General features: G+C 46.3%; 1 long non-coding RNA gene across 1 annotated transcript; it reads right to left on the bottom strand.

Moving 5' to 3' along the window:
* Window positions 1-7,141: 7,141 nt before the first annotated feature.
* LOC149363822 (uncharacterized) lies at window positions 7,142-14,072 on the bottom strand. The gene is made up of 2 exons (XR_016289119.1): window positions 7,737-14,072; window positions 7,142-7,652 (listed from the first exon to the last, which is right to left on the bottom strand). It is a non-coding gene; the product is annotated as an uncharacterized LOC149363822 (long non-coding RNA).
* Window positions 14,073-17,288: the final 3,216 nt, after the last annotated feature.

The raw sequence follows: 17,288 nt of genomic DNA, 5'->3' as shown, positions 1-17,288 counted from the left end.
GTGGACCGATTTTTTTTAGAAATACAGGAACTCTGCTTCTTGGCCTAAAAGTTCTAAACACTGAAGAACATATTCTTGTGGTCTCGCCTAGTTGTGCATTTCCAAATCGCTGTTTTATGTTCTCTGGCAGTGGACCTGTGGCCCCAAGTAGCCATTTGCAAAAGCGATGATCCGCCATTATCACTATGGAATAAAGCTACTTCGCTAAAAAAGCGCCTTTACCAGGCACTCCTGGTAGTGCAGAGACAGCAGAGAGAAAACCTCACCGTTCAGGAAAAACGGCAGAAGTGCATGACTAGAAAATTCTCAGTGGCAGAAGAAACTCGAACTGTGTTAGAGCTCTATAGAAGAAAAAAATCTTTTGGCTGTTCTAATGGATGAGCCTTGTTGGTGCTCGAGGCTAGGGCCGAGTTCTTTAGGATGAAAGGCTACCAGCGAAAATTCAATGTGGCGTTAATCTTGCCAAATGTACCCATGGCTGTTCTTAAATATCTTTAAGCACCAAGGCAGCTAGGATCCCTGGCAGCCCAAGAGTGCCATCTAGGCCAGTGGAAAATTTTCAGGAAGTGAAAATACGTAGTGGTCTCAAGAAAAGGAATGGCATACTGTCTTTTAGTGGACACTTGGAGTTGTATCACCTAGTCAACCATAGATAACACATCCGATTAAGGTCCAAATCTTGTGTCAAAAGGGATGTCCATAGGGCATCTCTATGGATGTCCACATTGGAGATCTGGTGTATGTCTAAGGGACATTAACTGTTATCAGATAACTTTTCTTGTAACTTAAACAAGGAGCTAACCAAAAGAAAAAGTTACGAGGGAGGGAGAGACTATGAATACAGGGGAGGTCTGCCTGGTTGTTAGCCTAGCATGCTACTCCAGAAAAATAAGCTCCAGAATTTTGGTATTTGGCATGTGTAACATAGTCAAATGCCTAGACAACAAATGCCCTGAGGGCGTTCTTGTACAGTCAGAACATCCTCATCCCGAACAGGAAATGAGTACATTTTGAGTGAATCATGACTAAATGTCCTCAGTTTTTACTTTTCTGGATGACTAGAGCCTGAATATTTCTCAAAATGTCCTACAATCATCCTGTCACAGGTCAATATTACGGAATTGAACTGAGATGCAACCAGATTTCTCTCTCGCACTCAGCTCTCATTACTTTAAGGTTTATTAAATGGTATTCACATTTGTCATAAACGACACCATTGTGGCCTGACCTAAAAATTATTTGCCTTGAGATTTCTTCGGATATTTTTGCTTTTAAACCTGGTCTTATATGTATAGCATGCTTTTGATGGGGTTGGACTAGATTTCCGGGCCTCCGGTGTTTTCCGTCCAGGTAGCAGAAAAGAGCCATAACTCTTTGTGGTCCAGGTAAATCCGTGCTGTGCCTCTTCTTTAGCTTATACTGAATAACTTTTCTTACATTCATTCACAGTACATGAATAGCTTCTCTCAATACGGCACTCCATTGAAAGAAAAAGCTCGATACAAGTCCTGAAGTACTTATGAAAACATCCACAAACTTCATCCTTAAGACATTCCGAGTATGTGCAGTGGACAGAGAAATGGGTCTGGTCTGGTTGACTGCCTGAGGACCAGTTGGGGACAATCTGAGGACATCTGAACATCCTGATGTCTTACTCGGGACGTCTTTGCGTTGTCTGGGAATTAGCATTTGGCCTAACCACGTTGAATTGTCCGTCATTTTTTATTCGTATCATTGGTCAATTCGCCTTTCCAGTGCAGTCAGCAGCTGCTTAACCGCAGACGAAGAAGAGGGAGTACCAAAACAGGCATAGCAGCACACACGCCTCGTGCTATTTTCGTCATCAAAGGCGGGGCGCGTTTGACCGCGTTCACATAACCATGGGCATCCTGCACTTAGCTCGTGCGTCGTAAAAACCTTATTTCCTCGTCATATCCGTTGGGGTGCGTGGTCGTTAGCGCAAAACTCTTCTCGGTAGAACAGATTCGTCAAGCTTTTACAATTTATCGTAGGTTCCGATTACACTTCGGCAATCATCCTTGCCGCAGACTTCGACATCAACATTGTGTTGTCATATGAACATGGTAATCTAACGAAGCCAACTTAATTTGTCATCAGTGTACCTTTAATCCATTCATGGTATGGTTGTTCACCCACGGCTTCTACCGCGCCTTTCCTTATAACACGGACATGCTCAGAGTGTCCTAGAGGTAAAGCGTTTAGTGGCGCCTTATAATCGCTTATTCTGCCCAGTGACAATGAATTTTCCCTGATCATCAAGCAGCCCACTCTCAGCGCCAAAGCTCTGCGCAGAGTTCCCTCACAGGCAGGAGGTAGTCAACGTGGATGTCAGTGAACATCCCAACAAAGTATCTTATCCACTGTAGCTATCGTTAATTACAGTGGTGCAGCCCTCACAGCCGCTTCCCCATCCTATTCTACACTCTGGTTTAGGTTGAATGCGGCCATCATTTGCTATCGCTAACGCGATAGTTCTCAGCAACTCTAAAACTGCGGTTGGACGTACACTGCCATGGGAACTGGGTCTACCCATCCATTATCCAACTCCACCGTAACACAGCCGCCACAGTGGCTCAGTAGTTATGGCGCTCGGCTTCTGACCTGAAAGACGCAGCTTAGATACTGGCCGCGGCAGTTGAATTTCGATGGAGGCGAAATTCTAGAGGCCTGTGTACTGTGCAATGTCAGTGCCTGTGAAAGAACCTCAAGTGGTCACAAATTTCCGGACCACTTCACTGTGGCATCCCTTATAGTCCAAATCGCTTTGTGACTTTAAACCCCATAAACCATCCTCCATTTAAAACCTCCCTTGAAAACCGCTAGATTCAAATCACCTCCCAGACAATGCAAAGACATCCTGAATGTGACCTCAGGATGCCCATGTCAGGATGTTCAGCCGTCCTCAGGTCAGCACCTCTTCCTTTCTTCTGTCAGTCCCTCCTTCCCTTACGGCGCGGTTCAGGTGTCCACCGAAAACGCGGGACATACTGCGCCATTGTTATTGTCCCAGTGGTTCTCAAGTAGTCCAACTGGGATTCAATTTTCCGTCTGTTGCGCATAACTGGATGTCTTGAGGATTTGGGGTCGTTTTTGGCGCTACTTCAGGGTTTGTATTGAGAACTTTTTTTCATAGCAGTGCCTTATTCAAAAGTAATGTAAGAGAAGCTAATCAGAAAAAGCAAAAAAGGGCTCACCACGAGTTTGCCATGCCCACTGTGGTAGAGCTATAGCCCTCTCTGAAGTTGAATTCTGCTGCATGAATGGAAAAGACGAGTGGCCCAAAAAGCTATATCTTAGGACATCTCCATAAACCATGTCACTTTGGGTCACAATGGTTTCGTTCAATATATCACTATGTTAACATAACACACATCTTCTAATAAACTCCGATTCTAAGTAATGAGAGCCGAGTGTGGGAGATATAAGGCTGATTTGAATTCAATTCAATTTCATAGGACAACTGTCGGACACTTGAATTTTCTTCCTCGAGTTGTCCCCGAAGTTACCAACTGAGGACATCCTCATGACATTTAGTTATGATGCAGTCAGAGGTACTTAAATGTCCTGTTCTGGATGTTCTGACCATATGAAGACGTCCTCAGGACGTTTGTTGTCTGGGCAGGGTTCTGGCGCATTTTCTAATTCTGGTATCGAGGGAGCCCACTCTTACCCACGGTTTTGTCCATTGGGTAGTGAGCGGCTCTTAACTGCGGTCGGCGGGAGAGCATATGGTATCTTAAATCGAGATCACTCTGGATGCACACTACCTATGCAATAGACCACCGGTGTCCAAAGAATGTATGAAGGATGTCCTCTGCTGAATATTCGGATGTTCGGAGGACGTCAAGCTTCATCCTGAATAGGAACTGCAGACATCACTGAGACCATCCTGTACAAAAAAAAAGGTGGCTTTGCAAATGAACGTTCCACGTACATCCACGCCTCACATTCCAACGTCCTTTGGGTGCCAAAATTAGGCTGTTTCCAGAGATGTCCATGGCAAGTCCAAAACTGCATTTGATGTGCGTGTCACATCCGCTAGTCACCACAGTTCGGATACTCAGATTTTCATCAAACACCCAATTTCTACCTTGTCATCCTCTGGAAAGCGACATTTCTTGGCAGCTGCTAAAACAAAGTAGCAATTCCTTGGCATTATCAGAATACCCAAGGAATAATTAAAATGTATAAAACTTTCCCAAAGTGATCATGTAATCCCTGCAGGCAGGCAATCACGAAAATCTTGACAGCAGGATAATCTTTATTATTATTAACAGCTCTAATTAATCTCATTAGAACTCTAAGGCGAAAAGAGGGCAACAGTAAAGCAGAAGAATGAACCAAATACTCCTTTGAAGTCATGGGCTCATCCCCCTATGCCTATGTGTGAAGGGTGTCTATGCGGTAGTAGTGGGTGGTTAATAAGTGAAGTTTTTAATGAAATTTCAGCGCCACGTATGCAAGCTAAGGCAGGTGCAATTTAATTATGTTCAAACACAAAATTCTGTTAAGTTGAGCATCATTACTGTGTAAACTGAAAAAATCTGGGATACAATGCTAGAAACATACTTCTGCTGTTGGCATCAGCTTCCATTAGACATTCCCCTCTCTCTTAAGCTTACCATCTTGTCCCATCGATCGGACCGTATCTATTTTCTCATTGCCACCACGCAGTAATTTTTTAATCTTTTTGACTTCATTTAAAAATGTCGACGGAGGGTAGTCCTCTGCCTGTCCCACAGATGTCCCGACTCAGCCGTCCATTTCTGGGCATATTTCTTGCTTCCTATGAATGTCCGGATTCGGTACGCAACTACAGATATCAGTCAACGTCCATCGTACATCGCTGGCCGTAGCTTGTATGTGGGTGATGCCTGCTGTGTGCCTTTTGGATTGAGACTCTTTTTTCGTGTCTGCTCAGCAGGCGTTTTACTATTCTGTGCCCCTCTGGTGTGCTCTTGATGCCAGAAGCACTTCGTGTGAAATGCACCGGTGACCGGACATGTACGTCTGCTGCCTTCGCGCCATAAAATCGTTTTTCTGGTGGCAAGCAGCACAGTGAAGCGGCATGCTCACATGGAAGAAAAACATGTGTGTCCGGCGGCAACCTTGAAGCCTAGTCATAAAAAGTAAAAAAACATAGTAAAAAGGAGAAAGTCCCCTCCCCATGTTCACGCCACGTGATAGCGTGCAATGATATCTAGCCCCGCCAAGCGCTCACATGACCAGCGCGGCAAACTGACTGTAGACCAACCTCCTTGCTGTAGACACCCACGCCACGCAGGCGCGCGCACTACAACGCACCAACACCGAAACATCCAACCTCCTTGCTGTAGACGCCCGCGCCACGCAGACGCGCGCACTAAAACCGAAACATAGGGGACTGACTGGGAGAGCGAAAAACGGGGGAGGGAGCGGCTTCACGAGCACTTGACTTGCGAAGGCTGGCCGCTTGGCATGGCGCTCTCTCCTCAGTTTTTTTTTCCTCCATGACTGCTCAGCATACACTTAAATAAGAGGCAGAGCAGGCATGACACAGCCACTGCGATCTGGCTTTGACAGGATTGGATGTTATGGCCCTTGCGATCCGAAATACTGTGGCGGAAACAATACGGCGCATTTCAGTTAAAATAACCGAGATAACGAATATTTACCCTCATGAAACATGTCCATACATTTAAGAAACTGATCATTGCACATGGGCTCATAAAAACTGTCAGAAAAAAAATTCGCTGTGGCTTAGCTTGGTTAAGCCCGGTAATTGTGAAAGCAATATCCGTACCTATGCCATGGTTCAGCTGGTGGTGGTGCTTGTGATTAGACTTGTGGTGATGCATCGGTTATACAATCCAATGTAATCTAATCTAATGTAATCTAATCCAATGTAATCTAAGGCCGCCGGTGGTGGCACCGCCACTACTCGCAGACGGCACGAGATGGTCACCCAGCTCTTCGGCGTGACGTCACACAGAGGTCATGCGAAAGGTCATTTCATGTGCACCGCCGTCGCACGGCAAAGGCTTGAAAATGCAAGCAGTAAAGCTTTCGCTTTAAAAAAAAGTGCTTCGGATGACTGCGCCAATGCGGGACAAATTCAGTCTGTTAGAAAGTGTAAATTCGTGGGACATCCACTGATGTACTTCCGGCGGACGTCCAAAACCTGATATCCACCGGACATCCATTGGTTCACTAAAGGTGAGCCTTGATTACTGCTAAGACATCCATCAGACGTCCCGTCAACATTCACTCTGGACTGCGGACGTTCGGATTTAAATGCGACGTCTGGAGGATATTCCTGGTCTAATGGGTATCGCAACGAGAGCTTAATCTGCCCTCCCCCAGGAAAGGTTCTCACAACAGCAAATCACCTGACGCCAACTACAAACCACCCCTCCTGCCAGCTGTATGTGTGGTCACCCCAAGGTCATCCTTGGACGTATCCTAGGACTGCATGAACATCCTGAGGGAATTCTGTCGGCGGGCCTGCATCTATCGAACCCCAACCAGTGGTAGGCTACATTGCTTAGCTCCGACCTGGACTTCCAACTCCGGGTCGTGGGCAGAGCCCTAGAGGTCGCCAAACGCCAAGGGTTCGAAGCCATCTGACAAGGATGCACACCCACAGGCTCCACCACACTCACACTTTTGTCGTTGAAGTATATTCCCTCTCTGCATCCATGATGCCCGAGGCACACCCTATGTGCACTGGGTAGCCACCTGATAGTGGGTAAGAGCTAGCTGAGTGTGGTCGGCGACGGAAAGGGAGCGTGGTCCCCTCCCGAAGGCGTGCAGGATGTGGTCACGCAATCGGGGACAGACTTGTGCCAGTTTAGGGGGACGTCGCAGATACAGCTTTCACTGTCGTGACAACACTGACGTCCAAGGGATGTTCGTGTGATATCAAAGATATACAGATATCCCCAGCAGATCCCGAGATCATCTAGGGACCTCCTCTACACGTCACTTTGGTCAGGGTTTCTGTATCCCACGGAGGTCCGAGGTATGTCATTCGGGATCTACAGGGGAGCAGATAGGGATGTGAAAGCCATGGTTCATTTTGCTCTTTTACAGGTATTTTGAAGTTATAAAATAGCACACAGCAGGGCAAAAATGGACAACATTCTTATTCAACTGAAACTTTATTGGACATCTCTGAAAATCACATCTGCAGGCAGCCCTCTGCAATATGGCCAGCATGTTGAAAACTGTAAAGGCCGACAAAAATTTGGCATACATCTGAAAAATTTGAATTCAGCCTTCAACATCACGTAGGTTACAGCACAAACACTGATGACTACGAAGAAAACTCATGACAGCATGTGTCCTGTGCTTCATTGCCAGCCTTTGTTGAGTGCTAGAACGTAATATGTCACTGACCAGGACGAACTGTCCAAGCGTTGATGAGCACTGGGGTACAAGCATGTGTTGAGCTCACGATGAGGTACACACGCCACAAAAACGGGTGCTAAAGGTGACAAAACATCCAAAATATAAGGACAGAGCTCCAGCATTTCTTCTGTGGAGTCCACATCAGTCTCAGGTCCAAGATGCATGAGAGCTCGCAGTACAACGGCTGCGAGGCGATTCCGAAATGACCACCCACAGAATGCCAAGATTGATGAATCACGTGCCTGTGTAGAACAGTCGTAACATGAGACATGTCATATAAAGGGGCCCTGTTTGGGCATATGCACAAGATGCGGAGAAATGCTTACCTGTTGATGCAGTACTCATTGTCGCACTTCTACTTTTGCTGCCCCCAACTGCATTCCACGACGACGCAGAAACATTCCGAGACAGCGTCAACGCTGTTAGTAAACTTGACACTTGTTATGATCGGGAAGAAGCGACGCCGACAGTCAAAGCATGTGCGAGTAAAAGGCGACCAATGCTCCGAAGGGGGCAAACAATAACGCCACGAAAACACAGTCACACAACAGTACCATGCTGTACGGTAATAAAGCACACACATAGCAGTGTGTGCCACGATAGATAAAAAAGAGTAAAAAAGATTAGCACTAGTGATGTGCCACAGCAGCGACACAGAGCAACACTCGGCGCTGCGGTTACAAACACGCCGATAACAAAAGTGCCAGGTGTGTTAGCAAGGCACTTCACCGCGCCAGCCACGCTGTGATTTTCACCACTTTGGTGACGTCATTGTGCTAATATTTTTTACTCGGGACTGTACATACAATACAAGCACACACCAATATGTAACTGAAATTTGCTTATCCAGGAGTGAAGGTATAAAGAAAAATGCTTTCTTTTTACTAGTTTTTGCAGAAGCCTAAATAAGGTTTTAGGTTTAATTATTTTCAACCAATGGCAAGCATCGACAACCGAGCCGCGGGAAGTTTGAAACCGTAGTGTGTCTATCTGAGTCAGAGCTTGGGAACGTTGAATGTAGTGGCTCATCCTGGGTACACTTGGTAAATTGGCTGTGAAGGTTGTGTGATCGGGTCCAAAACCGTGCCCTAAAGCCACGTCCACTCTTTTCTTTCCACCCGAGATTGTAAGCATCGTTATATAGCTTTTTGAGAAGCGCAATGTGCAGTAATGGGTGACTTGAAATTTTAACATTTTTAACTGTAAAAGGTACTATAGAATCAGATATCATCCCTATATGTGCAGAGGTACAAGAAAAAATATATGTATAAATGCCGTAATATGACCAAACGGGATATCCGCTGGATACCCTATTAAGACATCTTGATATTAAGACATCCCTTGTAGGTCCAAATAGGGTCAAGGATATGCAGCTATGATTCGGATATCCCCTGGATTTGTGTTTTCACTGTGTGTAAACAAAATATGCCCAATAGTAGCCAAACGCAATAATACGCATTCTTGTGCTCAGGATGCTGCACATAGGAGGAAGGCCAGTGCCCGTAAACACGCAGTGGGTTGAACACAATTAGTACGCATTTAGGCCCTATAGCAAAAATTGCGATAGCAGAAACAGAAATCCCATTAATCTTCTTTTATAGCATTATGAAAGGATACATACACCAATGCACCTTCTTTATGTCTATTCATGTACCGGTCATAATGGTTGGTTTGGTTTATGGAGTTTAAACGTCCCAAAAGGGAAGCTGAAACAGTATTTTGAGAATTTGAGGTTATTCAAGAATTCGAATCTATCAAGCTTCTAGATAAAGCATGCAAAGTATTTTTACACTAGCATTTAAAATGGTGACATAATCGTCGATTAAAACCGCGACATTGTTTAGGCTTCTCCTCACTACGTTGGAGGAATGCGAGGAAACTCGGCAGTAACGTCATTGTTGCCGAAATTTCAGATGTCCGCTGCTTACGCCTGCATGCTGCTGTGCGTCGTCAGATGGCATCAAACAATGCATCGTAAGCTTCACCTTCGATGGCGTCGGTTTCCTTCCATGGAATAACCGTTTCTTCGCTGGAAACGTAGTGCTGTCATACGTGACGTCATTATCAGGGCCTCTGCCCGTTGCTGTGCACTTCAGAGAAGCTGAACACCGACGACGACTTTATTCGGCGACGCCACCATTTCAAATGATAGAGCAAAAAGATTTCGCAGGCTTTATGTGCACATTCGGCAACCTTCAACTCATTGAATTCTAAAGACGCCGTAGTGGAGGGCTCTGGATAATTTCGACCACCTGACGTTCAACGTGAACTGACATCGCGCACAGTACACAGGCCTCTTGCATTTCACCTCCATCGAAATGCCATTACCGCGGCCGGGATTGCACCGTCTTTCGGATCAGCAGCTGGGCACTAAAACCACCGAGCCTCAGCGGCGGCTAATTATCCCTGTTCTCCTTCACTGTGCTATGTCAGTTAAAGAATGCCAAGTGGTCGAAATTTACAGAACCCTTCACTACAGCCTTTCTCATATCCTGAGTCGCTTTGGGGCGTTAAACCCCATAAACCAACCAACCAACCAGAACAAGGATAACTGGAGAGGAAGGAGCACTGGAGTATGGCGGGAGCGAAAAAGGCAAAAGTGGAAAGGAGGACGTAGAAGAGCAAACATGTCGTAGCAGCCACCATCTCTGGGATCGAAAAGTGCAGCGAAAGCTTGGGTATTCTGCTATGAGGAGGAGGAGGAAAATGATATCAGCGACCAAATCCCATGTACACTGTGGAAATTTGCCACTGCACCCAACGGTGGTGCCCGTGACGTCACATACATCACGAGGTCGCAAATCCACCTTTTAGAGCTAAATCTCATCCTCCCGTAAAAAGCTGAACACTGCAGACGTTGAGCAACAGCGCTAGCTCGCAGCTGTCGAATCACGCGACTCGTTGTGCCTCGTATGCGTATGCGGAGAAGCTGACGGCACTCTCGCAACTGCTGGAAATTGCGTGACGTGCCGTTCACCATATAAAAGCGTGTGCTTACCTTCACACAAAGCCATGGATGATCAAGCTGGAACTAGTGCTTCAACGATGTATCTTTGCCGTCAAGCATAATCTGATGATTTTTACGATATGGAAAGGTGTTAGATTAAATAGCCATGCTTCAGTGCTTTTATGTCCAGCCAGGTTGAGCCACAGCTATTTTTTTTCACAAGATTTGTGCCTTCAGGGCAGTGGCGACAATTCGTCTCCTTCTGGTTGAAATCAACTGTTCGTGGGAGACGCAGGTGCTTATGAAGTGTCGTGTGTGTGTGCTTGACAGCTGCCACCATCTGTCACATGCTCTGGCACTAACATGAACTGAGCATGCGCAGTAGCTGCAAACAGCTTCATTTTGAACCAGTGGAGCTGGAGAAGTAGTGCGCATGAGCAGAGCGGCCTGGTGAAAAAGACTGATTGTAGAAGAAAACGGTGCCACACAAATCATGCATATAAACACTGTGGTTATTGAAGCATTCTTAACCCCAACTAGCAGTTCTAGGACGAAAGGTTGACTTACTTGGTGCTAAGTGACAGTCCCGCTTGCAGAGGTACAAAAGGAAACAAGGAGCAAAGGAAAAGACGTGAACAATGCTGCCAATGAAAATGTTTCATGCTCCATGAAGAATGATACAGCACACTGCACAGTCAAATGCGTGGATGTCAGTGTGCAGTGTTTGGTTGCATCTAGAAGTTAAGTTTTTTAAGAGTGTTTCTTGCAGGACATACATTACATGAACATTGCACTATTCCAGCACTTCCATGCACCGCTGATACACAACAGGAAGGAAATAATACTCCTAGCTAAGGACAGCAAACTGCAGGCTACACTCCATCGCTGCTGAGGTATACACAAATCAAAAGGAAACACTGCACAAAGCAGAACAACGGTTTTCCTAAAGCCACTACACAGTATAATTAAAATGCACCAAGGTAATGTCCACACAAGCACAGAATAGCCCAAGTAGAAACTGCAAACTGCCAGTGACATACACCCTAAAACCGCCGTCTAAAAGGTGTGAAATACATCCATGCGGAACCGGCGGTTAAGTGACACATAGCAATGTGTCCTACTTCTCTACATCATCCATATACCATCGTCCAAGCTGGACCAGTGAAATGGCATTGCACCAACTAGCCTGAAAACGTATGCCATTATACGCCATACATCGCACTTCAACAGGAGAGACCGGCCATGCTAGCCACACACGACAATGCCCCCACATGTCCAGCGATGCCTCCACTCTTCTGAACATTGGTGCTGCCGCTACGGCCTGCACCGCTCTAGCCATCGCAACACAACACCAGTGTAGCCTGACATTTGCGGCCTCGATCATCCACAACAGCCAATATTACAGGGCTGCACCAGATGGCCGACCTCATCTTGGGTCACATGTACCAGGCTGGAGCAGTCGTCTAGCTAATTGACTTCGAAGCACACAGCCTGGTTTATTTGAAGCACTCAAATATTTTCATGGTATGCAATGTCATCAATGACTTGTTCTCATGGTTCTCACGCCATGTTTACATAGTAAAGCATATTGACCTAATCAGTTTGTTACCTCACACAGGAAGATCTGAAATATATTAACTCACCCTATGATTTCAGCGTTGTCACCTTGTCATTGGTTACACAATCACCTAAATGGCAAGAGTCCAATATTGGCAACATCCAAGAGACCTTTTTGTGTTTCGCCTCCATCAAAACGCGGATCCCACTCTGAGTGATTAAAATAAGCCCAGTCACCTAAGGTTTCTATCATGTGATGCAATATCTTCATTAAGATGTTCTGTCATGGCTGCCAATGCTAAAGCCAGCCTTTCTCAAGAGACGGAATGGCAACGAATGTAGAAGCAGCGATTATATTGCAGTTTTTTTATGTCTCATTTGACCTATAAGCACACTATGGCATCACAGTCATTGTTCAGCTGTTGAAATTGAAACAGCACGAGAAAGAAATTTGATTATAAATTGTTAAGCGGTCGTAGGAGAATACCATGTGATAATCCATGTATAATAATGCTTTGCACATCATTACAAAGGAGAAAACACACGCCCAAAAGTTAGTTGTCTACACTCCTTTAAGCTATGCACTAGGTGGGCCTCAATATCGGCGAATTTAACGTGCAGCAGTAATCCTGAATGTTGTACACCACATGCTGGCACCTCCAAATTTGCATGGATTCAGGTATTCACAAACTGGAATCTTTAAGAGTGCCAGCTTTTTTCTGTTTCGTGCAGTTTACGGCTTATCCACTGAGTCACATAGTTTTACTGGTTGGACAGAAATTATCTATGATGAGACGAGAAATACACTCACATTTCATAAATAACCAAAATGACAAGATGTGAGGTACACTCATGTTTCATAGATAACCAAGAGCTGAATGCTGTGGCTGGTTGTGCTACTGCCAACATAGAGAATGACGCGCCGGCTGCTAGCGCCCCTTGCAAATGACGTCACGCGAATATTTCCTATATACAAGATAACTACTGGCATCCCCTTTGTATCAGTTTAGTCTCGAGTGCTATCTTGCCCCAGAAAATTAAAGTGGTTAATTCTTGTAATTACTTTTAATCCTGTTGTTTATTCTTTTTCCCATTCAAGGCTATTTTTCACGTATTAAGCTATATAACTTCGATTTTTTTTTGGCAATTTCTTCACTTTGCTTTTTCATCTTTTCTTGCTCGTCTCTACAGCTGACATGTTAATTTTGCTCTGACTATTCCTAAAACCGAAAGCTACAAGAAGGCTCACTATATACTCTAGAACATGTTTCACCTTTTTTTCTACATTGCACAAATATCTCCTTGTTCATACTAGCTTTATACTGCCTGGCTCTAAGGCAACCTGACCTAGCCTCAAACAGATGGGTGCTGCCTCTTGAATTACCATAGAGTTTCCTTCCAGATTTCTTTCTTACCGGCTCTGAAGTCACACGGCGAGGTTCTTTTGTTCCCATTTTTTGCCTTCACTTCACAGTCTCGGTTTTGCTGACTTTTTGATGTTCGTTACAACTTCCTTTTCTCTGCTAATACCTGCGTAGCCTGTCATAGATTTCTAGTCCTTTACCGCCATCGTGTGCTCGCGTTTTTACTGCATAAATACCCCAAGACTCTGGCTTCCCACCTCTTCTCCATGTAGTGCCTCAAAGGACGACCAGCCCACATCCCCTGTACAGCTTCGCTTGTTTCATTCTATGGGCCCCTAACGCCAATCTGTCCACCGTTCTTTAGCACATCTCTAGTCTTCGTACCACATCCGATTTTAAGCGCAGTACCGCGTCCACAAAAGAGAGACAAAAGAGCCACTGCGTGACGCCGGTGGTGTATCGAAACACATGGTAACGCGCTGTGGATGACAGTAACAATGCAGAAGCGTAGAAGATCGGCCATGTTGAACAATACGGACAGCACCTCAACACAGGTAGGGAACAGAGGAAGCACTGACACACTAACACATATCGATCGCGAAGCCGGTGAACCGTTGAACTACACCGCGCGCAGCATTAAAGCCTAATTAAAGCCCTGTGAGGATAAACATCCTACTAGACACCGCACTGACCGCACCAGACACCACCACGCAGGCACTGACACATTAACACAGATCGACCGCGAAACAGGAGAACCGTTGAACCACACTGCACGCAGCACTGAATTCCTAGCAGCATAACCCCTTAGGGCGCCGTGTCCACGATTGTGGACGTGAACTTCGCGCGCTCTGGTGTGTAAAAATACAACCAAAAGCGCTTTTTTGAATGTACTAAGACACGCCCCTTGAGCCACTTTAACGGACAAGTGGCGCCATCCCACGGGATGTCAACAAAATGCTGTCGAAAAAGCGCGGGAAAGTATGGACGCGTCTACCTTCTACGGAGCGAAGAGCAAGTACTTCTTGTTTTCTACCGTTTTTCACTATTCCAAATACAAACTCACCGAAATATTGGCATTTACGTATCAATGTAAGGTCCTGTGAATGTGAAACAGCTGCATTCATCCTTCTTGTGAAGAAATTCAGCCCTGCATGCAGTTCCAGAAGTTAGCGTCCACATTTGTGGACACGGCGCCTCAAATCCGCCTTTCCTAACACACGCTTTTTCCAGAGTTCACGGCGTCGCTCACGCGCTGAAATGAAGAAAACCTCTCATTTTTCCAGGTATATCCAAGCATGGTACTGAAAGAAGGCGCCTGGATGATGACACAGCCGAAAATATATTTAGAAGAATTCAAGACGGTGATATTTCTGACGCAGATCTTTCTGATGACGAGTACACCGAGCAAGACACACAAACTACGGTAATTTTGTCTGTTTTATATGTTTAGTTAGAAAATAATGTGGCGTATGTTGTGTTTTTTCCTCAGACTCCTACTACAAATGGCACTGCCCAGACTGCATTGTTATTGCCTGGAACATCAAGCACCCAGGACAAGCAAGTGCCAGATGTGCCATCGAAGAAGATGAAGACCTTGAACTGGGTTGCACAACCTCTTCAACCTGGGAACACTAACTGCACCTACCAGCTTCAAGGTGGATCAATCCCTGAGGACCCATTGGCATACTTCAGCCGGTATTTCTCACTCATGCTTTTTCGCGATCTAGCCACATTCACTAACATGTACGTCCTGCAGAAAGACGGGAATGTGCTTGGGACTTCTGAGGAAGAAACCAAATTTTTTTTTTGAATCCTAATGCTCATGGGGGTTCTAAAATTCCCAAGAATTCGAATGTACTGGCAAGCCTCTACAAGAATTCCTGCCATAGCTGAATCCATGACAGCAAAGCGATTTTTTAGGATTAGAGCCGCGCTTCACATCACGGACTCGAACGCTCCACGGGACCCAAACAGCCAGGACAAGTTCTGGAAAGTGCGCCCTATCATAGAGGCAGTGAGGTCACGGTGCTTGCAGCTAGAACCCTTGGAGCACAACAGTATAGATGAGCAGATGGTTCCATTCACTGGCCGTGTCCCCGCCAAACAGTTTGTTAAAGGAAAGCCAAACCCAGAAGGGGTGAAAGTGCTTGTCCGCTGCAGCGCCGATGGCTTAGCACATGACCTCGAGCTATACCAACTGAAGGGAACAGGGGTCAGTGCACAGCATTCACACCTCGGACTTGGCGGATCGGTTGTCATGCGTCTTGTGGAAGCAATTCCTAAGGAAAAGAACCTGAAGTGCTTCATGGACAACTACTTCACCTCAGTGCCATTATTCCTGGAGCTGAAGCAAATTCGCATTCTCGCCAGCGGGACGATCCGAGCCAACCGACTGCTCAAGTGTCCCTTAAAAAGTGACAAAGAAATGAAGAAAGAAGGACGGGGAAGCATGGATCAGAAGGTTTCCGCGAATGGAGACATTGCCATTGTGAGATGGCAGGATAATGGAGTCGTCAATATGGCATCCACACAAATTGGAATTGGGAATGTGGGAAAAGTAAAGCGATGGAGCGAGGCAACAAAGCAACATATTGAAATTGACTGCCCAGAAGTTATTGTGCAGTACAACGCATACATGGGAGGTGTCGATAAACTTGACTTTGTGATGTCACTGTACCCGCTTACGGCAAGAACCAGAAAGTGGCCAGTGAGGGTTATTTCTCACTTTCTGTCTTTTGCGTTGTGCAACAGCTGGATAAATATCTACGAGACGCGAGTGCCGAGAAGCTTCCACAGAAAAGTACCTTGGATATGATGGCATTCCAGAGAGACATTGCTAACAGCCTCATCGTATGCAGCAGAACCCCGAAAAAGCGCGGTCGGCCAAGCAGTGAGTGCCCAGAGCCTGTTGCGAAGAAGGCTAGCCCGCATTTGCTACCCACCGCAACCATCAGGTACGATGGCTACAATCACTGGCCGGAGCATGTCAGCACGCCAAACGCGCAGCGCTGCCGCCGTGAGGGATGCACAGCGAAGTGCAGGATTCGCTGCCGAAAGTTCCACATTTTCTTGTGCCTCTCAGCTCAGAACGACTGTTTTTACCTTTTTCACAACAAGTAGATTCTAAAGTGCTTGATTTTATTCACAAATCAAGCAATAACCCTTTACCCATGTTTTCTGCCTCACGTCATGCTGAGAACACTGTCGCACTTTCTTTTAGTTGTGTGCCATATTTTTTCTGTACTGAGGCGCTGTGTCCACAAATGTGGACACTCTGAAATTCTAAGAAAGAATAAAGTTTTTGTTTCAGTCTTTTAAAGACTCGTCATTTGCAGCTTGGAGAACACAAAATTGTGCCCACATATTTTATTTGTTTCACAGATTTTTTTCGCGCCTGAAGGGGATAAACATCCTGCGATGTGCTGCGACCATGGAGGAAAAAAAACTAGGAGGGAGCATGACGTCACAATCTTGAAGCCTAGTCATAAAAAATATAATGGAAAGCATCATGGGAAATAGGCCCTCACGTGACAAGGCAGCGGTAGCTCTTAGCCGGATTTCGGTTTCGCTCTCTCGCTCTACGAGCAACTGCGCGACCATCTGCTTGTGTTCACTGACGGCTCCGTGGTGAGCACAAACTGCTCGCTCGTCGCAGAGGCCACCATCTCCGAGCGATACGTGCGCTGAGTGCGGCGCAATGGAGGCATTGGAGTACAAGCTCCTTCGCTTGACGCTTTTGCAGAGCCGCGTCGCGAGATGCTCGCGGCCTACAGGGCGCTGGGAATCATCCCGGACAGTCTCGAAGCGCTCCTGTGACCGCGTGGCAGTGCGCGCACCCGTGACAGAACAATGGTGAGCCTCTGTGCGTTCATCGAGCAGGCGGGCTTGACTTCCCGCTTGCTCTTCGCCAGGTAGTGCACGCGTGACACGAACGCTCCGCGGGTGCTACCTCGGATGGTATACGCGGCCGGGCGCCCCACCCCGGCTGCTAGTGCAGTGGGCCGCGCGCG

Source organism: Amblyomma mixtum, chromosome 2 (assembly GCF_055824585.1).
Source record: "Amblyomma mixtum isolate Tamu chromosome 2, ASM5582458v1, whole genome shotgun sequence".
In the NCBI taxonomy this organism is placed as follows: domain Eukaryota; kingdom Metazoa; phylum Arthropoda; class Arachnida; order Ixodida; family Ixodidae; genus Amblyomma; species Amblyomma mixtum.
Note: the sequence above shows the minus strand (reverse complement) of the source record. Positions and strands in the feature narration are given on the sequence as shown.